General features: G+C 35.8%; 1 protein-coding gene across 6 annotated transcripts in view; it reads left to right on the forward strand.

The window, feature by feature from the left end:
- The window catches only part of LOC135218364 (proclotting enzyme-like), a 63,599-nt gene that overhangs the window by 17,900 nt on the left and 20,699 nt on the right, over positions 1-25,000 (forward strand). For 3 of the 6 annotated variants that reach the window (XM_064254611.1, XM_064254613.1, XM_064254615.1), the window contains exon 1: positions 10,803-10,960. The exons of the other annotated variants lie outside the window; for them this stretch is intronic. The gene's annotated coding sequence lies outside the window, so the exon portion shown is untranslated. Of the gene's footprint in view, positions 1-10,802; positions 10,961-25,000 lie in introns of those variants that run through there. 6 annotated transcript variants of the gene reach the window in all.

A 25,000-nucleotide genomic window follows, 5' to 3' on the forward strand; every position in this document is an offset into this window, starting at 1 on the left:
TATGACAGCAAAAATTTATGGAAACAGTTCGTATTAAAGCTATCGGCCGATGTGGAAAACTGCTTAATTGGCAACGATGGGCTAAGACGATCGGGTTTAATGTCAGCTCATCTCTCGTGGCTTTGATCGCCTTCAAAAATACATTTTCACCAAAGCACCTAATCCTTACATTATCTGAAGCTATGGTTGTCTTGATAAAAGTAACGTCTAGGGAATTCGTGCCCATACGAAAGGTGGAAGTCAAATTTTGAGAATAAGTGATTTGTAGAATGTAGGATGTTGATGGGTTGTGCGATCTAAAAGTTGGTCATCGATGGCTTTCAAAGGCACAGTCGAATAAACTGTAACCCAAACGAATTGCGAACCGTTTGTGGTCTTAACATTCAGGATTCTGACCAAGTTTCATGTACCGAGTCTTCACATGTTGCTCAGAATGGTTAAACCTCCTGGGGTTATATCCGTGTCCCTTGCTGAGGTCATTCCATTGCAATATCCCCCTCCACTTCAGTGTCAAAGGTCTTCTCGGTGGTAGTTCGGTTTTGCTGTCCCAGGTAATTGCACTCAGGGTAGAATGCTTTCAACTCCGCAAGTTTACTGGGAGTGTGTAAGGTTCTGTGATGCTGCAGTAGGTTTGACTGTAAGTGGCTATCGTCAACATAAACATTTCTGCAGTGGCTTATCACAGTGCCTTTATTACTCTTGGTCTTATCGAGGGCGTAATGCAAAGACTATTGGGAAAAATGTACGTATGTATTGCATACTATGGTGATCAAGCGAGAGAGAGAGAGAGTTGACTGGAGTTAAACGAATTTTTGTACCTGTGAGACATCTGATAGAAAAATGTCTGATAGCCTACTGGAACCGACCGCGAGTAAGATCTGGAATTGCTACTAGTAGCTTCACTTGTAGACGTGCAGTATACAAATCGTAAGGAAACGCTAGGATTTGTCGAAAGAACTCGTTACAAAATGGAAATTAAAGTACAAATTAAAGCGAAAGGAGGAAAAAAAAATCTGATCGGAAATGGCGCGTTCGTATATTACATGTTTACTACGATTCTCTCCAGCGCTTCAAAACATGAGTAAGGAAAACGTGAGTCTTCAAGGTTTACTGCCCTAAACTGCGCGTGGCTATGCATGAAATGACAGTATGCATGATCACTAACGCAAGGGAAGTAGGGATGGAGAATCCCAATGATAAAACATGAAAATAAAGGATTTCTTTATTCAGAAAGAAACGTTAGGAGAAACTATAAGCAGCACTGACATAAATCAAGAGAAAATCAACTTAGCAGATTCAAATATTCAGGCGAACCGAAACTATAGGTTTGGTTGAAAGAAGTAAGATGTAACAATTCACATAATGGCAAAGACTCGCAAACTTACTTGGCGTATTTCCTGTCTATTATTCTGGAAAGTTGCCCTGGATCTTACATAAAAACAAACTTTATATTTATTAGTTTTCACTAACTTGTTGATCAATTGAAGATACCAGAATGATTTTCCTTCATTCGTCTTTAAGAGTATTTATCAAAATGCACGGGTGTTCATTCACGAGTAGAAGAGTCAGTAGGCTTATGTAGTCACCAGACCTCATCACAATCAAGTAAAATCAAAGATAAATGTAAATTTGGGAAACTGTATCAGAGAATACGTAAGATTCTTCACTGATATGGTGAATTAAAAATGAATTATGGAAACGTAAGCAACCTTCATAAACGACTGACAAATAATAATCAAATAAAACCTAAGTGACAGAAAATAGTGCATCGTTATTACTCAATGGAAATAGAAAAAAATCTTCTTTTAATGTAGATATGTATGTATGTACTATGTATGTAAGTTGGCAGACATTTAGGAGGCATGCACCTGCTTCTTATTAGTTCAGAAACGTCTCAACTAATTTACAGAGTTTCTTGAGCTGTCACTAATTCAACGGTCAATTCAAGATTCTAGAATAACTTTCTATCCATCTTATTTGGAATATATATATACACACACAAACACACATATAAATATATAATTATATATATTATATATATATATATATATATATATATATACATATATATATGTATATATATATATATATATATATATATATATATATATAGATATATATATATATATATATATATATATATATATATATATATGTATATATATATAGTATATATATACTAAAAATAAGATGGATACAAAATTATTCTAGAATCTTGAATTAACCGTTGAATTAGTGACAGCTGAAGAAATTCTGTAAATTAGATGAAAAGTTCCTGAATTAATAAGAAGCAGGTGCATGCCTCCTAAAATGTCTGCAACCTACATATATACATACATATCTACATTAAAAGATTTTTTTCTATTTCCATTGAGTAATAACGATGCACTATTTTACTGTCGCTTAGGTTTTATTTGATTATTATTTGTCATTCAATTGTGAAGGCTGCCTACGTTTATATAATTAATTTTTTAAATCATATCACTGAGGAATCTTACGTATTCTCTGATACAGTTTCCAAAATATACATTTATCTTTGCTTTTACTTGAAAACGATTTTGTGATGAGGTCTGGAGACTATACATAAGCCTACTGACTCTTCTACTCGTGAATGAACACGCGAACATCGCTTATTCATTCTCTTCGCGTTGGTACGCAGTAGGTAGGTTCCAATGACATCCGGATAATGACATATAAGTGAGAGTGATTCACGTCCTCATAAATACCGAATAATTTCCAGTTGCAAAGACTGGGATCTCGAGCATTCAGATGACGTAGGTGAAAGTGAAAGTTAATTAAGAAGGATGGGATAGGTTGGGTGATCACACGGATCGCGGTCTGCCCTGAGAAGCGGTGACCATGGCATGGAGGAATAAATGGGGGAGCCGTTTCAAAGGCAAGTCCCTTTCATTGCTACTACTACTACAACTACTGACATGCTGGTGTGTTTCAGACAGCCTTATTATACAAATACAGACGGATCACCCAGAAACATGCGAATAGTATGAATGGAGTCGGCCTAATATGCTGGCGTTATATATGCAGGTTCATGACAGAAAGAGATTGTTGTGAGATATAAGAGAAAGGAGATAAAAATATATTAGAAACGTACTCAACGAACGTAAATAAACAAGCTTTGATGGTTCCTTCATATCTAATGCTAAATGCCGAGAGATACATAAATAAGCTAAAAAGATATGTTTGTTTTCATCTGAATTGATGTTTACACCATTTCAGATCATTTTCACGGTAATGGTAAAAATATTTGTAATTTTAAAGAAATAAAGGGAATCATATATTATTTATTCAGTACTAGATATTATTTCTTCAGTACTAGTATCCCTTAACATAAGTTCTGCAAGAGAGTCTGATGATGCTCTTGAACAAAAATCTCGTCTTGCTTGTGCACGGAAAATTCCTTACCAATAAGCATTAAATCCTTATTTTCAGTGGACAAAAGTGGTTCTTACTGGGTCTCAAGAATGAGACTAAAATGTATTCGCAAAAAGTAGTTTCGTTCTCATACTTAAAACATAAAACCTGAAAGATTTGCTCCAGATCATACAAGAGTCCTGAGCAGGAAATGATTGGCCAGTTGGTCACAAGAACTAGGCGACTTACAGAGAGAGAGAGAGAGAGAGAAGAGAGATAATGCTTTAGCAAAATGATGAACACAAGCAATTCATACAAAAACACCAATGTTTGCAATGTAACGAAACTGGACCCGGAAACAGTGCAAGAAAATTCAGGACGCTTTAAAGGGCCTGTGAGTTTAAATAGCCAATTAATAAACTGGTTTTTAGATAAATGGCATTTGAAATAACGAATGTCAAAAGCCATGGAAAAAAAGGGGCTAGAATAACAATGTTGGTGACGAGAGGGCAAGAAAAGGTACAAAAGTACTAGATGAAAATTAATAGAAAGATGGTGTACCTATCGTTTTCATTGCAAATCCTAACTCATCTTTCTTATCAGCTGGTCGTCTTATCTCCCCTCACAAATCAATTCCAACGCCAGCCTTTGAAGAGAAGAGGAAGAGGAACTTTGAATGATAAAAGGATACTAAATTCGTTACTCAGTAGCAGACAAAACTATAGGCTTGAAGGCAGTATCGATATAAAAAAAATAAGGTTGATGCAGGAAATTGTAAACCTGATTTAGGACCAAACCACAGGTGAAATCGAAAGCAAAAACAAAATTGAGACGCAAGCCAAGGTAGAAAACAATGATGAGCACTAACGCAGAATTAAAACAACTGATTACGCGACAACCTACTATTGTTTAGATGCAGCGCACCGGTGAGACGCATATATATATATATATATATATATATATATATATATATTATGTGTGTGTGTGTGTGTGTGTGTGTGTATGTATGTATATATACACACACACACACACACACACACACACACACATATATATATATATATATATATATATATATATATATATATATATATATATATATATAATGTGTGTATGTTTCTCTGTGTGCATAGCTCCACATATTCTCCTTTATATGTAACATTCTAACCACAATGCACCCATTTCTCGTTGCCAGCGTTTTTATTTAGCAATATTTCTCCTTCTGATTCGTAACTATAGTTGCCTCTCCTGGTATGGTACTCATTTTAGAGTTATCCTAAAGAAAAATACTTCTTATTAACCTTTACCGTTGTAAGGTGAAAATTAGCCATGATCGTGCTTCTGTCATCGCAACAACACAGGCCACCACGCTAGCCGAGTTTTATAAGCCGCGACTCATACAGAATTATACCGAGACCACCGAAAGACATAACCTATATTCGGCGGCCTTGATTATACGCTGTACAGAAAACTCTATTGGGTCGAAGAAACGTCGGCGCATGTTTTACTTGTTTATTTAATGTTATCGATTTCGGATATTGTGTTTGAAAATAATAAAACATTCGAAAACTGTTTTATTGAAGTATTTCCATATTTTTTCGTTAGAATATTTGTTGTAAGTAAAGCAATAAAGATAAACGATTTTTACTATATGGAAACCTTTGGTAACTCTCCCAATGATATGTGTTTTACTGGTATTCATACCATCTTTTTTGTAGCATATGTCCAAGACACATTATTGTTTGCAATTTTGCGTTATCATTACCTACATTGTTTACATTCAGATAGCTATGTACTTAAACAAGAAATGAACATAATGTATAAAAGCATGATGCAGTTTCAAAAATAATTTTTGTCATTTCTAAAAATAAAGAATAAATATTCTAGGATGTTATGTTCTCAGTTCTGCTGTCGAATGTAACAGATTCTTTCCTCGTATCCGTTTGTCATGCTACTCTTAATCCTGTCTGCCCTTCAGTAAGCTGCTAGTCTTACTGTTTCCTTGCAAAACCCCGTTTTCCTTCTCTTATATCAGTTTCCATCAATCTTATTTTAATTTAAAACAATTACTAGAGGTTTTACAGGGAATGATATCTTCAGTGTTTTGGGGAACGTGTGTGTGAAGAGACCAAATAAACTCAACCTAAATTTGACGACCCACAAAGTCAACCTTCGTCGATTTCATTAGAGATTTTGTTCCCATTGCGTACGTGTGAGTCCTGTGAAATACGAACAAGTGACGGCTACGAATGATGCAGAAAGTATGACGAACAAATGGAAAAAGCAGTCAGTTGCACAGATCAGGTTACGCTGTTTCCATAATTTCGATTGTTATTGGATCAATTTGGTTTGTCGTCGGCACGCGCTAGTTTGATAAGGAGCCCGTGTAGGCCTACGCATGATGGCTAAATCATAATAAAGAAGAGTGAGAGAGAAAGAGAGACTCTGCTTGTTATGAATTAATATTTACAACGATAACTTTAACTCTACGATGAGCAACATGGGACTAGACCTTGAACCACCTCTGTCCGCCATGCCATGTGGACGGTTCAGTTTTTCTCGCTTTTCGCGAGTTGCTGATAATCCTGTGGGGATTTCCCGCCAACCGGGATAGGAAAATACTCCTTATAAGACTTGAACTTCATAATACGAACTCATCATATACAGAGGAAACATTCCAAAGACACCGAAGAAAGCTTCAAAATATCATAACGGAACTTCATGGAACCGCTTGAAATTTATGTAGACTATACTTTTCTGTCTGAGATCGCTGTATAATATGACGTATGTTGTGTTTTAACATGACGTCATTCCGTATATGGTGACGCCACAGGGAAGAAAAACTGCCCCAGCTACTTTGTCATGATTCATTCGCTCTCAAGCGTAAACTTTCCAAGGAAATAATGTACTCTGGTCATGTAGCTCTTGAGTACTTGACTTGCGTAAACAGAGTGAGACTAACGTTCAACATGCTTCAATAATATAAAATAGTTGAGGTGGATTATTTTCCTAGAAATGTCAGCGTATGGATCTTATCCTAAACTGTAATGCACAGGTGTTTAATAGATGAAGGATGACCAACGAAGCTAAGAGAAAATAAACAAGGAATGGGTGTAGGGAGCTCCGGTAGAGATACTCGTACTACTTGCCACTTTTCCGCTCCTGAGCAATATCCAAACGTTCGTTGCTACCTCCGCCTCCCTGGCTCCTTGTACATTTATTTCTCTCTCTCTCTCTCTCTCTCTCTCTCTCTCTCTCTCTCTCTCTCTCTCTCTCTCTCTGGATCGACATTCACACTACCATTTATTTTCAAGATTCTGATTTACCTAAGCATGTAATTTAGGCTGACCTTGTATTCAGACTTGGAGCGTTTCAGGAATTATTTTTAAAAATCGTGGATAATATGTTTCCGTTGAAAACCTCAGAGAGAGAGAGAGAGAGAGAGAGAGAGAGAGAGAGAGAGAGAGAGAGAGAGAGAGAGAGAGAGGGCTGAAAGTAGGAGGGAATTCTACAGGATGAAATATCTGGTACGGACATAACATAACAGGAACCAAATAAAAAATATATCCTTTACACTTCTGCAGCAAGAGGATGTTCACGTTTCATCCTTCTCTGTGCCTTTGTTTGACTTCGGAAAAAAAAAAAAGTTTAAACCTTGCTTGTATGAAGATGCAGTTAGGCCTATTTTCTTTTCATTATTTTTTCTTTTTCAGTGAAATAGGTCTTCATAAAATAGCTTGTGGGGAAATTGTTCGATTATGAAGTAATTTTGCAGTAAAATTGCTTCATAGAGTAGTAAGTTCCCTGTAAAAATGATTCCACAAGGAGATTATTATGATTTTTGAAAATAGTTTCAGCGCAATATATCCTCACTGCGAGAACATTATTACGATGAGTCAATCGCGTACTGAAATAAAAACATTGAACATAACGTTTATATTATAAAAACCTAATATTAATGTCTTTGTATAGTGATATATTATTTCACTGAAACATCACATTCATAAATTTCACAAATACGTTGGGAAAGAAAAACTTATTTCACAGAAATTCCTTGAAAGTTAAGAGTCCTATCATAGGTAAATGGTTCTTTTCAAATTTAATTGAGATTCATAAATATGAATTAGATGATAAAAAGTCCTCTCTCCCTAAACAGCTATTCATTCGTGGCTTCCCAGAAAAGGTTGCCATGTGTACTTTGCTACCTGCTTTTGGGAGAAAAGATCTAATCCGATTTTTACTATGTCCGCTTGAGCCAGTCAGATTACTTTCAACATAAAGTGAAAGTTTTAGGAAATTAAATGATTGAGTGCCAGGCTAGTTGTTGCTAACGATCTTGATTGACTATTACTATCCTTTAGAAGCACTGATACTAAACTCTAGTACTATATATTACAAATCGTCATAGGGTCGTGTGATATAAGATCGATAATCAGTACTTTGAACCTTCACAAATAAAGTGATAATCCGTATCTATTCTATGCATCTTTGGACCTTTCAAACTGTGGGGCCTTCGACGTTTGATTTTTTATTTTAATGTTGCATCCTGAAGATAGCTTTACAGAATTTAGTTTAGAATTGTTTTTACTAATTACTTTTCTGTTTGGTCTGGTTATAGATTATGATCAGAATTTCATGGCTGGTTCTTCAGGAATTTTGATTTGAATTATTTCAAATATTTCCTTACAAAAAAGAAATCTTAACAAAAACGGATGATAAAGAAATTGAAAACGAACAATGTTAGATAATAATAATAATAATAATAATAATAATAATAATAATAATAATAATAATAATAATAATAATAATAATAATAAAATAATACGTAAAAAAAACTCAAACCTCTCGGGTACAATAGGCCTAGTTGAAGTACAGGCATGATTCCACGCATGCTCATAATCTCATCGACAATGAATATCGGAGATAAATAATGCAATGGATTTCATATCTTTAAGTATAATAAAAGTCTAATAAAGAATCTGTATAATAAAGGTGTATACAGTGAAGATACTGTATAGAAAGAGCAGCCACTGAGGCTCACCCGTTGATACAACGAGTACAACAGGTTCATTGGGAGTTTAGTAGACTCACTCTGGCTTACCTTCCTTCTTCCTTCCTGGCTTGGCAGGAAGTCGATAACCTAGAAATAGATTTTGTCATGGGCGTGTAATTAAGAAGGGGTGGTTTCTGGCAGATGAGCCGACGCCGTAGTCGTTGCAGAATATTCCCTTGCCGTAATTTGATTGCTGTTTTGTGGATAGGTACACAGATAGGTAGACAGATTTTAAATTCCTCATAGTACAATACGCCTCACAGGTGGAGCGAATTTTACAGTATGATAATGCATTATAGTTCTAGGGAAAGGAGAAAGACAGATAGATAAATAGATAAACAGTTAGATAGATAGATTGGCAGACTTTTTAAGCCTCGCAACAGCAAAGGATAGATAGGCAGTTAGAAATTCTTTATGTAAACCTCACAGATGGAAGTAAATTTTGCAGTCTGATAACCCATTGGAAAGTTCTTGGGAAAGATGTTAACTTCTGCACGTTATACAAACTTTTTTCTTTCAAGTTCCCTCTTATAAAATTTGCAAATGTATTATTTACAAGGAGAATGAACTTGTATTTCAGCCTAATAGATATATTAACCGTTGATAACGACCTATGCACAGTAACTAACGCAAACTATGCAAAGCAACGTATTTCTTTCCGTGAAGGTCGACGGGACGTAGAGCCAAATTCCCCTACCTGACCCAGGCTTGGGGGAGGGATGAAATAAATGAAGGGTGAGTCAAACCAGAAGACCTGAGTTACCTAATCCTTATCATGGAAAGGAAGAAGGTCCATAGCGGGATCGTTTCTCTCTCTCTCTCTCTCTCTCTCTCTCTCTCTCTCTCTCTCTCTCTCTGTGTGTGTGTGTGTGTGTGTGTGTGTGTCGAAGACGCTTCTCTTCAAGGTTTCTTCGTCCGGGGAGTTATAAATATGAAAATGGAGGCATTCTGGAGGAAGTGAAAGTGACGAGATAGTCATAATTAGATTAGTGTGTTGTTTATCTGTAGGTAGGCTAGTTAAAAGCTCATATCGATGATTTTACCAGAAGAGAAATACATACGTGCATACTCCTACACACATACATATTTATGCCTCTGTATCTTAAAGATAAAATCGCTCTATGCACAAAAATAATGCTCATGACTTACAGAGACTATGAAATACTTACAGTAAGAGATACAGTAGTATATTGATTAATAATAATTAATAAGCAAATAAATGGAAGCCGTCTTTCACCAACAATGATTGTTTTGCATCCGTTATGGGTTTTCTTATACTCGTTTATTTTTGTCGGTCTATATTTGTTATAGTATCTCTCCGTTAGAAAGGAACGAACCACGATGAGTCTAAGATAAAGATATGTTGATCATACAGAATGTAGCCAACAAGACGCAAGAAGTTTATTAATTATTCATTTCTACTATTTATGGAGGTCGACAGGATGGCAACCAATGTCCTTATGATGCCAAGTCCTTGTAAATAAAAAACGTTCCACGCTTGGAATGTTCGACCGTAGGTAAAAAAAGAAAAAAAAATCTTAGGCTGATACCCAGAGACGATCTATTTCGTGCATGATATAGGTCTAATGGTTTTCCTCTTCTTTCAATTTGGGGAGGAATCGGAAGGAAATGGCAGGTTCTTATTAGCAGCCACACACACATCCATGAAGAAATCTTTTCATCCCTGGGCATGGGAGGGCAAAATGCCAGGAGACCTCACGGTGCCTAAGGCAGGCACTGTCAGAGCGACACACAATGGTGTTGATTGCATCGGAGCAATCAACAACACTGAAGATTCTGCAGGTCATAGAATCTTGTCGCATGGTTGCGGATAGGGATGCATAATAATTGAGATAATTGAGAACAGGTCTCCCAATCTCCACTATTTGCTTGCCATTGAATGGTGATACAGTCCTTATCGGCCTAGATGTTATCTACATCTACGGTTTAAAACTCATACCAAAATATGTCTTAGATGTTGAGCTATTTCTTGAATCACACGTTCAAAACAAATCTTCCAGGCCCTACAAAATACATATATAGTAGAAATGACTCAAGCGATTTGCCTGCACGAGCCTTGCACGAAGGTATTACCCGTCTGCAGCGTAGGGAATTCCTGATGTAAAAATCCAGCTCTCGATACCTGGAAATCCGACCCATGACGTTGCCAGCAATCCATTATCTTTCTCCTGATTAATTTGGCTAAGTTTTTCCTTTGCCATGTCACAGAGGAGTTTTTGCACAATCCTTTATAGCGTAATGACCACCGGTTTTTCCGCTTCATCTCCCTTTAAACAGGAACGAGTCCTCCGGCAGTCGTCTGGAAGTGGAAAAAAAAAAAGGCTGTTTGGTAACACCAGCGGAGAGTATATAACAAGGCAAAGGGTCCGCGAGATCGGCATTGAAGTCTCCATCATTTTTGGTGCTCTGTTCGTCGTCGGTGGAAGGCAGCCGGATCGCTGTGATATTATTTTGTTTACGAGAAAAGCCTAAATGATCTGACTGTCTTGATCGGGGATATAGCAAATAGCCTACGTAAGTGTGAATACGTCATTTTTTTTTCTGCATACCGAATTGTTCTTGAATAACATAAGTTGACCTTTGTGAATACAGAACTGTATTTAGAATGTTTCTTGGGTGCGAAGATGTAGTTACAGGTGTTATGATTTCGCAGTCTGGGATGTTACTGTTTCATAACAATATTTTTTACCTATTTAAATCCACCTTGTTCTCGTGTTATGGTTCTAGGGTATGTTCGAAAGGATCAAAAGGACGCAGTACCGGTGTGTTCGGTTACAATAACTTTCACATAGTGTATGGTATTGTGCTGATATTTGTAGCTCATTTAGCAAGAAAGAACTTGGAGCACATTAATATGAGAGAGAGAGAGAGAGAGAGAGAGAGAGAGAGAGAGAGAGAGAGAGAGAGAGAGAGAGACCTTGACAGATGAACTGAGGTTGTCTGACTGGCTTTGTCCGTTCTTGTGATGTCGACTTAATCGAAAAACGTGAAAGTTTTCTGAATTGGGATCCGTTCCCACAGCCTTCGCTAGAAAGATAGACTTGTGTGACCTTTAGATGGTTTTACCCTTGGTTCAAGAGCTTATTTATTTTTACCTTTGGTCTAGAGCTTGCCTTTAAATAATTTAACTTTGGTCTAGAGCTTACTTTTTAAATGATCTCGCCTTTGGTCCAGAGATTACCTTTTAAGTTATTCCACCGTTGGCATAGAGCTTGTCTTTAAGTAATTTTACCTTTGGTCTAGAGCTTACTTTTAAATGATCTCACCTTTGGTCTAGAGCTTATCTTTTGAGTGATTTCACCCTTGGTCCAGAGTTCAGACACTGCTGAAGAACACTCTGATTGAATACAGATGCTGCATGCATTTTATTTTTTTATTTTTTAAAGTATTATTATTGAGGAAACTGGTGAAAAGGTCGTCTTTGAATAACTGGTACGGAGTTAACTCCGAATTTTCCAACCAACCATGAGTCTAGTTGTGCCTTATCTCGAGATCCACGATGAGCTCTCCACCTTATGTCAGACTGACCATGGATAAAACAACCACTCCGGAACTCGTTTCGCAATATAACCAGGTCCACAATTATCCGGAACGCGTTTCTTTTCGGAAATTCCCACATCTTGTTAACATTAATACGTATCCGCACTCCACCATCTTTGCCAGTCATATCAGTGGTATTCTTCGTGATGAATTATTCAACTTGTAATTGGCGATGCACTGCGCGCTGCCACTGGATAGACTCATTGCCATACAGGTCAAACCGGATGCTCAAGGTGTAACGTCATCGAAATGTTCTGTTTTGTCACTATTTATTTAATTCTTCGATATTTGTCATTTGGTCGATGATCAGTCCATTATTAGGCTTTATGTTCAAAACTAGGGTCAGTCGTTATCCAGGTAGAGTATTTCGCCAACTAACTCTCTCTCTCTCTCTCTCTCTCTCTCTCTCTCTCTCTCTCTCTCTCTCTCTCTCTCATTTTCACACTGGAAAAACTCTATTTGAACCACTTACTCTGGTTTCCCTTCACTAAAGATGTAAAGATTTTTTTTCGTCGTTTTTGAGATATATGCGTTAAGTTGCTTCAGTTATCCCCCACTTTATGTTCGATGTTTATATTCAAAGACTGTCTTTTAAATATATTTAATTCATTACTATTTTATTTTAGGATGTAGGACATTTACGCTTCCACTTTTTAATTAAGAAAAACTTAAGAAAAGGTAGAATTTCGATTCTGTATACATGTTACTTTTTTTAATGTTTGAACTTCTTTCGCAAACTTCAGTTTATCCCTCAAAATATTCAGTTCATTCTTTTACAAAACACATACATTTGTTTAATGGAATATTTACAAATCGGTAAAATATTTTAGCTGTTAATTTAGAGAAAATAGATCTGGCACTGCGAAGGATTTAAAAAAAAAACCGTAAAAATTTCGCCAACATTTGAGAGAAAAATCGCAAAAATCTTGACAACATTTGAGAACAATTAAAGAAAATCGCAAAAATATTGCCAACATTTGTGAAGCTTTTGTTATATGAAATGATGTTGGAATACATTCGTAAACAAAAGATCTTTATAAAATATTCATAACCCAGTTTGATAAAGATTGTCACATATGAATGTATTTATTTTGAAAAAATAAAGCGGCCACGTGAAGAATTAAAACTAAAGAAATAATCATGCCACCTTTTGAGAAGCGATTGTCGTAAAAATGATGTTGGAACACATTTGCAAATAAAAGGTCTTTACAAAATATTTGTAAACAAAAGATCTTTATAAAACACTTGAGAATCCAGTTTGATAAAGATTGTTACATGCGATTGGCTAATTAATTTAGCACCAGTATTATGAATGAATTTATTTATTTTTAGAAAGTTGCGCCTTTATCTTATTCCTTACTACAGTTTCTACCTGCATTATTATGAAAGCGCATTTAATACATCTCATGAAACTTTACAACAAAATAATTGAAGAATGGTATGAAATCCTGTAAATGAATGAAAATAAATAAATAAATAAATAAATAAATAAATAAATAAATAATAATAATAAAATAAATAAATAAATAAATAAATATATAACTTAATGGTAAATTGGATATCAAAATAAATAAATAAACAAACCAAAAATATGTAAATATAAAGATAAATAAACAAATGTATATATGATATATTATATATATATATATATATATATATATATATATATGTATAAGTAAATGAATACATGTATAATATATATATACATGTATATATAGATATATATATATATATATATATTATATATATATATATATATATATATATGTGTGTGTGTGTGTGTGTGTGTGTTATATATATATATATATATATATATATATATATATATATATATATACGTAACATGAAAGAACAAATAGATATATAAATAGATAAATAAATAAACAAACAAATATATATACATACCATGTTAATTAAACTAAAAGATATATAAATAAGTAAAGTAAATAAACAAAGAAATAGACAAATGAACACGTAGATAAACAATAAATAAATGTATAATTATATACATATAGTTAAAAGAACAAATAAATGTATGAATAGGTAAAGAAATAAGTAAATATAGTTTATTAGATAAAAACAAAATAGCGGGGTCTTCAATACAACGACAACAACAACAGCAAAATAAAAGACAATCGTTGATGACAACTGCGTTCCTAAGGAGAGACGCTTCCTTTAACACCTGGTTCAAGGGCAAACAGCAAACTCTAGAGTCGACCAGCTGTCACTTGAACACTTTAGTAGAAGGGAATTTGGCTTAGTTTATTCATTAACATGTTTAACTACGTTAAATTCGAGTTTGCTTATCAATCATTCATCTTCAGATTTAGGTAAGTTTTTTCCACGTTCAGCCACTGCAGCGAGTTTAGGCTCATACACGCTGCTAACTTACCCAGAACTAATTGAAAACGCTTAAAATCCAAGCCACGTTTCATTTTCTTTTAATTTTTTTAATAACGGCTTTTAAAACTGAGTACTTGAAACTGCATCCCCCATCAACTTAACGTGGATACAATTTGTCTCCAGTAAACAACTTCGTTGTATTTGCTGAGCCATTCTAGGCCAACTGAGTTGTTCATTTTTTTGTGCCTACAAAATTTCGAGCAAGTCCTAGTAAATGCTCTGATGTATATACTATAGATTCTTAGAAAAACACAATGATCTTATTTTCCATATAAACCATCTCTTGGACAATAACAAAAATGTTTTATTAGTTTAAATAACCACCACTACCGTTATCAATTACCATCGAGGATACTAGTACTCAGACCGTGCTAGTACTAGACTACTACCCCCGTTATCGTCGAAGTTTGATAGACTTACGTATATGTGGTTAACCGTTTTATTGGCTAAATTCTTTGTTTTTAGATGCCTGTATATGGCTCTGACCAACCTAAATTCTTCAAAGAGCTCATTTTAAAGTGTGCGTGTGTGTGTGTGTGTGTGTGTGAGAGAGAGAGAGAGAGAGAGAGAGAGAGAGAGAGAGATAGGAAAAGTTGGTTAGCCAGGTCGAATCCAGATTCCAGAGTTCGTCTGCTACAGAACTCGAGTACTCTTGCGTTCACAGTTATGCTCTCTCTCTCTCTCTCTCTCTCTCTCTCTCTCTCTCTCTCTCTCTCTCTCTCTCTCTCTCAGATAGCTTTGCGCAACAGTAATAAGATTAGGGTTAGGTACCCATCAGACAGCAAGTTCACTTTCCAAGCACCTGCATTGTCAAAAATCAGATTCACTGCGCACAGAGACATTCTCTAGACCATGAGTCATCTCCTTTGATTAATAATATGCACTGATGGTCCGCAGAAGGTTTTCCCCTTGGCTTTGAGGATAAATGAAAACAAAGGGGGATATATTTATGCAGACGAACCACGAAGCGAATCGAGAATCGCTATGCGTAGTACCCAGCACTTAGGAACTCCCCGGGTTTTCCGGTCGATGACTTCCTTTTGGTTTCAGAAAGAAGAGGAATAGCAATGGTTGTCCACTTGTGTGGTTGTGCACTTGTGTAAAAAAATGGCGCTGACTTTAATTTTTCTTCTTTACTTGTTTTTTTTTTATACTTTAATTGAGTTACTGTGGCTTGTTTACTTAAATTTTTCATTATGTTAATTTACGTCTTAGTTCGTCGTTTGGGTTTTATTAAGACACGTTGGGTAATGCATAAAAAAATTATTTGAATAAAAGAGAACTTCTGCCGTTTTTGCATGATGCAAAATTGCATACGCACACATATAAATGTGTATATATATGTGTGTGTGTGTGTGTGTGTATACATGTGTGTGAATTCCATGCATATATTCTCGCCAGCATATTTTAAATGTGCATCACTTAAACCTAAACTTGTAATAATTCATGCACCGTATCCTAATTTACATTCTTAGCTGACCTCAAGAGACCCTCCGCCAAGTTAACTACGGTGAATAAATAAGGCCCCGTTAGACAGTCGAATATATAATTAACGTTAAAACATTTAACATTCTTGCTGAATTCCTTATCGGACGATTTTTTTTTTTTAGAATCAAGTTGGTTCCTTTGTAGTCACTTTATGAAATGCAAAATAAATTTCCTTCTTTTTTGGTGTTAGGATTCTGATGCTAAGGGAATCTTGTGTGTTGAAGGGAATCAAATAATTAGTTCTAGAAGTTAAACACTGTCAAATTTCCTTTGTCAAGTAGCCAGTTCCAGAATTACAGCATATCCAGGAGTGAAGTAGTTTTAAATCCCCTTTGTCTCGTAGCCAGTTCCAGGATTACAGCATATCCAGGAGTGAAGTAGTTTTAAATCCCCTTTGTCAGGTAGCCAGTTCCAGGTGTAAATTACTGTTAAATCCTCTTTCCCATTTAGCTAGTTCTAGGACCAGAGTTCTTTTTTAAGTCCCCTTTGTCATGTAGCCAGTTTTAGATATTAGATACTTAAAAACACTTTTCCATGTAGCCATTTCTAGTAGTAAAGTGCTTTCAAATCCCTTTAGTCATGTAGCAAGTTCCCAGAGCAAAAGGCAGTTTAATCCCCTTTGCCATGTAGCTAGCTCCAGAAGTATACTTTTAAATCCCTTCGGTCGTGTAGCCAGATATAAAAATCGGTACTTTTAAATCGCTTTTGCCATGTAGCTAGTTCCAGGATTAAAGCACTTTTAAATCTCCGTTGCCATGTAGCTAGTTTGAGGATTAATGGGCTTTTAAATCTCCGTTGCCATGTAGCTAGTTTGAGGATTAATGGGCTTTTAAATCTCCGTTGCCATGTAGCCAGTTTCAGGATTAAAGTTCTTTCAGATCTCCTTTGCCATGTAGCTAGTTCCAGGATTAAAGTTCTTTCAGATCTCCTTTGCCATGTAGCTAGTTCCAGGATTATAGTACTTTTAAATCTCCTTTGTCATGTAGCCAGTTTCAGGATTAAAGTACTTTTAAATCTCCTTTGCCATGTAGCTAGTTCCAGGATAAAAGTACTTTTAAATCTCCGTTGCCATGTAGCTAGTTCCAGGATAAAAGTACTTTTAAATCTCCGTTGCCATGTAGCTAGTTCCAGGATAAAAGTACTTTTAAATCTCCTTTGTCATGCAGCTAGTTTCAGGATTAAAGTTCTTTCAGATCTCCTTTGCCATGTAGCTAGTTCCAGGATTAAAGTACTTTTAAATCTACTTTGTTGTGTAGCTAGTTTCAGGATTAAAGTACTTTTAATTTCCGTTGCCATGTAGCTAATTCTTAGAATAAAGTGCTTTTAAATCCACTTTGTCATGTAGCAAGTTGAAGGTCCGAAGATTGCCTTTTGATACAGTACAGACAAAGGAGCAATGTGTTGTGAGTGTTATGAGAGAGAGAGAGAGAGAGAGAGAGAGAGAGAGAGAGAGAGAGAGAGAGAGAGAGAGAAGCCTCTCTGGTGTATACCCGCTGGCTATAACTAGCCATAAAAACTGGTCTCTCTGGTCTCTCTAATTCTCTGTTAGTAAAGGCGGTCTTCTCGAAGAGTTAGTTTTCTACGTGTGTGTTCTGTAGTCTTCACTGGCCATCATATTAAGAGTAGCAGAATGAATGAAAGACAGCAAACGCTGTAAATGAAGTTATTTCTGTTATTTCCATGAAATCTTAGTTCATTTCCATACAAATGATTATGAAATACAGAGAAAGATATCACAAATAACTAGAGCACTGAGATTCACACCTACAAAACATTAGCTAGCGTACAGTCTTACGCAAATCATTTGCCAGCTTGTGTGATAAGACGCGTCCACATCTGGAAAATATTGTCTAGTTGTAAAAAAACTCCCCAAATTTCCAAAGGGTTGGCCATGCGACCTCCAGCTCCCAGCAAAATCCGGTCTGCTCTAGTTTTAGCTTCTGAGTAACTGAGCTAGGATACACGCGTGTTTAAAAACATGGGTTATTTAAAATGGATACAGTAATAGTGTTCAGATACCGAATAACTAAAATATTCATGTCTTTACATGCATAGCATAAAGGAAGAACCTGAAGAGCAATCATCAGAATGACTGTAAATATAATATAATAAAGGCATTCTTATCAAAACAGAGAGATTTCCTGGATGTCACCCTGCGTGACCACGCCGGAAGCTTGATAACACTAAACACAAGGTTATAGTGACAAGGTTGAGAGTGTTATGGCTCTCTCTCTCTCTCTCTATCTCTCTCTCCTGGATAGTGGCAGCTTCTAATGAGGGAAAGGGGCTTCAGTCTTTGGTGTCCAGTGGAAATTCCAGGTCCTTCATGGTCAAGGCCTGATTCTTGGCGACGCTGGAACCCATGATTGCTTAACTTCAGGATACTGGATGATCACGTGGCCTCCCATGGATCAGGATTACCTCTTGTGTCCTCAGTACCTGCTGTATTGTTTCTCAGCTTGTTCTGCTATGAAATCCCCACTGGACTATCAACAACACACGAAAAGCGAGAAAAACTGAACCGTCCACATGGCATGGCGGACAGTGGTGGTTCAAGGTCTAGTCCTAAGTTGCTCATCTTAGAGTTGGAGTTATCGTTGAAGATATTAACTCTTACCAAGAAGAGTCTCTCTCTCTCTCTCTCTCTCTCTCTCTCTCTCTCTCTCTCTCTCTCTTTCTATATCTCCGTGCATCGTATTACCCCTGTCATTATTATGCACACATTTCGCGGGGTTTTTCCAGCAGCCTACTCTGCGATGCATAGCACCAGAGGCTCTGTTTCTCTCTCTCTCTCTCTCTGCCATGTTAGGGGTGGGCCTCGATGAGGTCATACCCCATCCACAGGCGAGGTGGAACCTACTGTTTGGGTACAGAAATGACAAGGTTCGGTTTGATACCATTTCGAGTGTAAAATCTACTAATACACGTGTCAATAAAACGCTTTAAATACATAGGCCTAGATATAGTCAACCAGATTGACATAAAGAGAAAACAAAACACCTTCTAGAGAAATGCATTTACGCCAAGTAATCACTTTGTACCCTGAATTATGGAATCTAAAGATAAGGCTTTTGACAAGTATCTATAAGGTTACAGCAGGTGCATTTCTATGAAAATGCAGGTACCTATGGCACACAATACGATATATTTGAAATAAATTAAGTAAATTTTATATACACTTATTTGGAATGCAGATAACGTAGTCTGTCAAAGTTACCACGATCAATTGCTTAAAAGTGTTAAGCATTTCTAAATATAGATTAAATGAATGGCTTGTGAAAAGAAAAAATCATCAAGAAATGTAATATTTCAATGAGCGATCCCCTTAACTCTATTACGCTGATCGAAAAAGTCAAATGTTTCAGTCAGTCAATCCCTTACTGTATTTTCCCTCCCAAACATTTAACCTAAAATACTCTTTCGACCTGCAGTGCAACTGGCTTTATTCTATCCCATTTAGGCTGAAAAAGCATACCCACCTTCATTTGAGGTCTAAAGTTTTCAAGGTACAGTTAACATGAAAAGTCTGGAGCAAGTGCTATGATTTCGTGAGCAACAAACAAACACATGTGGACATTCTAGCACCAACAAACAAACGATTCAGCAGCGGTTGTGTTAACAAGCACCTGCTTCTAACAGGTGCACAGGTGGGTAATTACCATCGGTAACCCAGGTACCTGTCTTTCTTACCAAGGTTAAGGTTGTGTAAGTTCCACCTGTGACGAAACTTAAGTCGGGGAAAAAGGACTTTCTTGCTCCTGGGCTTCCAGGAGATTCCTTCCAGGAATTCTATCGAAAGCTATCGGCTGGAAAGCTTTAATTTTGGTCTTTGACAGCTGATAAATCAGGTAAACTTTCCTTTCCATGAATTGATTGTGAAAACGAAATATGGAGAAGTAGACGTCGAGGTCAATAGACGTTACCTGAATGCATATGGAAATTGTCGAAGGTTTCCTCTATTGACAAATTTATTTAAAGTTTCCTCAATAGACATCAAAGTTATTTAAGAGTTTCTCAGTAGACGCGGAAGTTTTTAACTTTTCTCAGTAGATATCGCAGGTAATTGACGTTTCATCAACGGAGATTGAAAGGTATTTGTTACCTCAATAGACATCGAAGATTATTATTGTATCCTCAATCGATATCGAAATTATTTAAACATTCCTCCTGAGACATTGAAGGTAATTAACTTTTCTTCAATAGACATTTAAGTTATTTGTTTTTTCATTAGACATCGAAGTTATTTAAGGTGTCCTCAGTAGACATAGTAGAGGTTAATTAACTTTTCCTTAATAGACATCGAAGTTATTTAAGGGTTCCTCAGTATAACATAGAAGGTAATTAACGTTTCCTCAGTAGACATCGAAGTTAATTGACGTTTCTTCCTCAGACATCGAAGTTAATTAACGTTTCTTCCTCAGACATCGAAGTTAATTAACGTTTCTTCCTAGACATCGAAGTTAATTAACGTTTACACAATTGACACTGAAGTTAATTAACGTTTCATGAATAGACATCTAAGTTACTTGTTTCCTCATTATATATCGAAGTTATTGAATGTTTCCTCAATAGACATAGAAGTTAACGTTTACACAACCGACACTGAAGTTAATCAACGTCTCCTCCTTAGACATAAAAGGTAGTTAACGTTTCATCTAAGTTACTTGTTTCGTCATTAGAAACCAACGTTATCTAAGGCTTCCTCAGTAGACATTGAGGTTAATTCACGTTTACACAGTAGACACCAAAGTTACTAAAAGTCTCCTCATATATCTGAAGCATCCATTGGTTCTCTTTTGGTTCACGATTACAAAAAAATTAGTATTCATTCCTCAATTTTCATAAGCGTTCAAGAGACGAAAGCCTCCAGGAAAGATGAATTCATCCCTTCACAGTGAATGTCCTACAAAGCGAATGATCAAGGTACACGGTGTCCATAAGTCCCAGTACCATTACAAGTATTTATTGCTCAGAATGGTACGGGAACTTTATGGAGACCCTGTACATCGACTTCCTTTATCACAGATCCCCTGTATCATCGCCGTTGCATTCAGCTTCCTTTTAAAGTAACAGGTATTGCATCTTCAACAATAGGTCTCATTAGGAAGGATTCCACCCTAGCCTTTATAAAAGGTTACGTAAGGAGCTTCAACCTGCTGGCCTGTTCACTGTTCATTCCAGCCTATTGTGATGTATCATTGTATGGGTCAGCCGTTCCATTCCCGGCGGCTGCGTGGTAAGTCTACGCATGCGCGTTAACTTGCAGGGATGATGTGTCAAGAAAAATAAAGTTCACAGTAAAATCGTATGCGAAAACGATTTTAATATCAGTATTATATTATTATAAAAATGTTGACTGGCAATTGCTCAGAGAGAGAGAGAGAGAGAGAGAGAGAGAGAGAGAGAGACGAGGAACGAGAGAAGGAAACGGTGTGAGAGAAGGGGAGAGAGAGAGAGAGAGAGAGAGAGAGACTGACTATCATTATACTACCTTTTTTCTAGACGCATAACCGTGCAAAAGCTCGGTTTTCCCGAAAAGACTCGTCCATGACCGATTCTTATTCTACTTGCGCATTCCACCACGCTCCTGTTCTCGAGCCCAACTCGCCATTTTTGGCTCGCGTCCAAGCAGAACATGGTATTTTATCGGTCTCCTGCCGTTGCACTCGATGCCTACAGTGGCTAATAAACCTGTTTGGTCAGAAATTGCTGCCTGCCTACTTCTGTCGCAACTTGACCATCAGCTATTGGAGACGGCCTCCTCCTAGTTGACTAAGGGAGCCCTATTCTTTAGGTCTAGTTCTCCTGGTAGACTTAGAAAGTCTGTAGTTCTAGGTCTACTCCAAGACCCATTGAAGCTTTTCTTTAGGTCTAGATCTCCTCGTAGACTTAGAAAATCTTTCGTTCTAGGTCTACTCCAAGACACATTGAAGCTTTTGTTTAGGTCTAGGTCGCCTCGTAGACTTAGAGATGCTCTGGTCTTTAGGTCTAGGTCTGCTCCAAGAACTATTGAAGCTTTTGTTTAGGTCTAGGTCTTCTCTTAGACCTAAAGCAGCTCTTTTCTTTAGGTCTCTGCCTCCTTCAAGACCTGCTGAAGCTTTTGTCTAGGTCTAGGTCTTCTCTTAGGCCTAAAGCAGCTCTTCTCTTTGGGTCTCTGTCTCCTCGTAGACTTAAAGAAGCTCTATTATTTAGGTCTCGGTCTCCTCCCTCTGTGCCGTCAGTTGGAAAGTCGAGACAAAAGAGGAGATTATGTGGAGGCGGAGAGGAAGTAGAACCGGGAAGTTTCAGGGTCGGGTTCCGAATTGAGGTCTCTCTGGAGGAGGAAGAAGAAGAAGAAGAATAAGCAGCAGTTTTTTGTTTGTGTTTTTTCTTTCAAGGGCTCAGTCGCACGTGGCTCTCTGTGTGCAGGGTGTTAGATTTGTGTACTTTTTAACTCTTCGGTTACTTTATACTGGTTTTTTAATGTTTTTTTTAATGGTTTTTAGTTGCTATCAATATGGTAGATAGTTGTATCTCGCCACTCTCTTGTTACATTGCTTTTATTTCTCTTCGCTATGCCCTCCTCTGACTCTCTAAGTCTAAGGTATCTAACTATGTTGTCCCATCACACACACATATACATATAATAATATATATAATATATATATATATATATATATATATATATATTATATGCCAAACATGATTGTATATGAAGATATGAACATTTTCCAAAATAGCAAAACTTTAACGATCATGAAGACAACTTAAGACTCCCAAATGAAAGTCTAATTCAGTTTTGGGAAAAAAATAATACATTTATTTATTCATTTATTCTTTTTTTTATGTCTCCATTCATTTATCCAGAGAAAGATGACCCCAATTCCTTTCACCAAGATCTTAGAAGATCCCGGACTGGCGACCTTAACTGCTTGTCGAAGGGCCATGACTTTAAAGAAGAAAAAAAAAACTACAAGCTAATCAACTTTTCCTTTCGAATCATTGGTGTTTTATTTTTATTTTATTTATTTTATTTTATTTTTATTTTCCCACTCGCCAAGGCAGATACGAACTAACCTTTAGAAAGCGAAAAGAATTAAGAAAAAAATGTCTTAAGTCTAATCAGAAAGTTGCCTAGACGATACTGATTTTTTTTTTTTTTTTTTTTTTTTTATCAAACTGACTGAACTTGAAGATGCCGGAGAGAATTCTATACCAAGATAAAATTTTTCATTTTAATCTAAAGTTTTGTATGAATTTTATCTGAAATTCTAATACCAGATTCTAAGCGTTCATTGGCCCCAGTGCTTGGTATATTTACCCAAAATCAGTAAATCAACCTGAAACTTTCATAATGAAGGTTTTCGTTAATTCTGATGAACAAAAGGCTTTTAATTCTTTTTGTATTTCCGTTTACTTTCTCTTACTTCTTCCTAATGACGCCATATTCTTTGGAAGCTTGAATTTCAAGTCAATGGCCCCTTTGGTCTTGTTCCATATTAATAAGTTTCATCTACTGAATAATAATAATAATAATATAATAATAATAATAATAATAATAATAATAATAATAATATTATTATTATTATTATTATTATTATTATTATTATTATTATTATTATAGTTAATTTGTGATGCAGTTTCTTGTTAATTCCTTCCACATTACTTCATCTATAAAATCAGAGATTCCTATATGAATACTGAATAGGATGCATCCTTATTCTAGTTCACTTTCCATTCCTTAGGCCCCTTCCACACAGTCGATCTTTGGTCGACGAACTTTGTCGATGTGACGTCAGAAGCGGAGAAACAGCGAGAAAAGTCAGAACTTTGCCGCGGTTTCTCCGCCTCTGACGTCACATCGAACAAAGTTCGTCGAGCAAAGCTCGGCCGTGTGAACGGGGCCTTAGTCCCCTTTAGGACTTCTTCTTGAGCAGGAACGATGACAAAGCAGAAGCATTGTTTTAACGCAAGCAGTTTTCCTGCTGGGTAATTCAGGATGTCTCGTTTGTTCTTTTGTATTCCTTTAAAATATATATGTAAATATGTATGTGTGTATATATATATAAATTTATAAATAATAAGACAACAATGATTTAATAAATTAATTAATAACTAAAAATGTATTAAAATGCAAGGAGAATATCATATATATATATATATATATATATATATATATATATATATATATATATACTATATATTATATATATATATATATATATATATATATATATATTTATATATATATATATATAATATATATATATATATTAATATATATATATATATATATATATATATATATATATATATATATATATATATATATTATATATATATATATATATATATATATATATATATGAAATTCATTTATCTGACTCATTTCGAAGAGAAGATTCTTACCCATCAGTGTAAAATTCAGAGACAAATCACACTAGAATAACAAGCGAATTCATACTATTGACTATTAATGACATTCATAATTTCGTATGATATAGGTCGTATTTATGTTATTATATTCTAAAAAAAATTGACAGTAACTTTGAACATATTTCTGTAAGTTCTTTGCAATTAATGATATTCATAACTTCGCAAAATATAAATCATAGCTTATTATATTTAAAAAAAAATGCAAGTACCATTGAACATATTTCTGTAAATTCATCTTAACTGACGTCGTAGTTTTCTATGAATATTATTCATTATTTCGTAAGATATATTTTCTTATTAAATTCTACACTGGAAGATTACTAGCGACATTAAACGTATATCTGTAAATTCGTCATTTTTATATAAAAAAAATCGTTGATTTGTTACGGATAGTATTTGTAATGAATAGATAAAATTATATCAGCCAGATCTGCTGGCAATTCAAGGCCACTCATAAATAACAAATGAATAGAACATTGCACCATAAATGCTTCATTTAGAAAGGAACAAAAATGACAAAATGAAATTCATCACTGATAGCTGGAAGCGAGGAAGTAATAGCGCGGGTGATAGCTTTGTTGATAATTTTGAAAAGTGGATTTGCTAAACATCCTGTTTCGTTGATAATACACTTGGTCTTTTCCTGTTGTGAAGGATGCCTCTCTCTCTCTCTCTCTCTCTCTCTCTCTCTCTCTCTCTCTCTCTCTC

Source organism: Macrobrachium nipponense, chromosome 9 (assembly GCF_015104395.2).
Source record: "Macrobrachium nipponense isolate FS-2020 chromosome 9, ASM1510439v2, whole genome shotgun sequence".
NCBI classification, from domain to species: Eukaryota; Metazoa; Arthropoda; class Malacostraca; order Decapoda; family Palaemonidae; genus Macrobrachium; species Macrobrachium nipponense.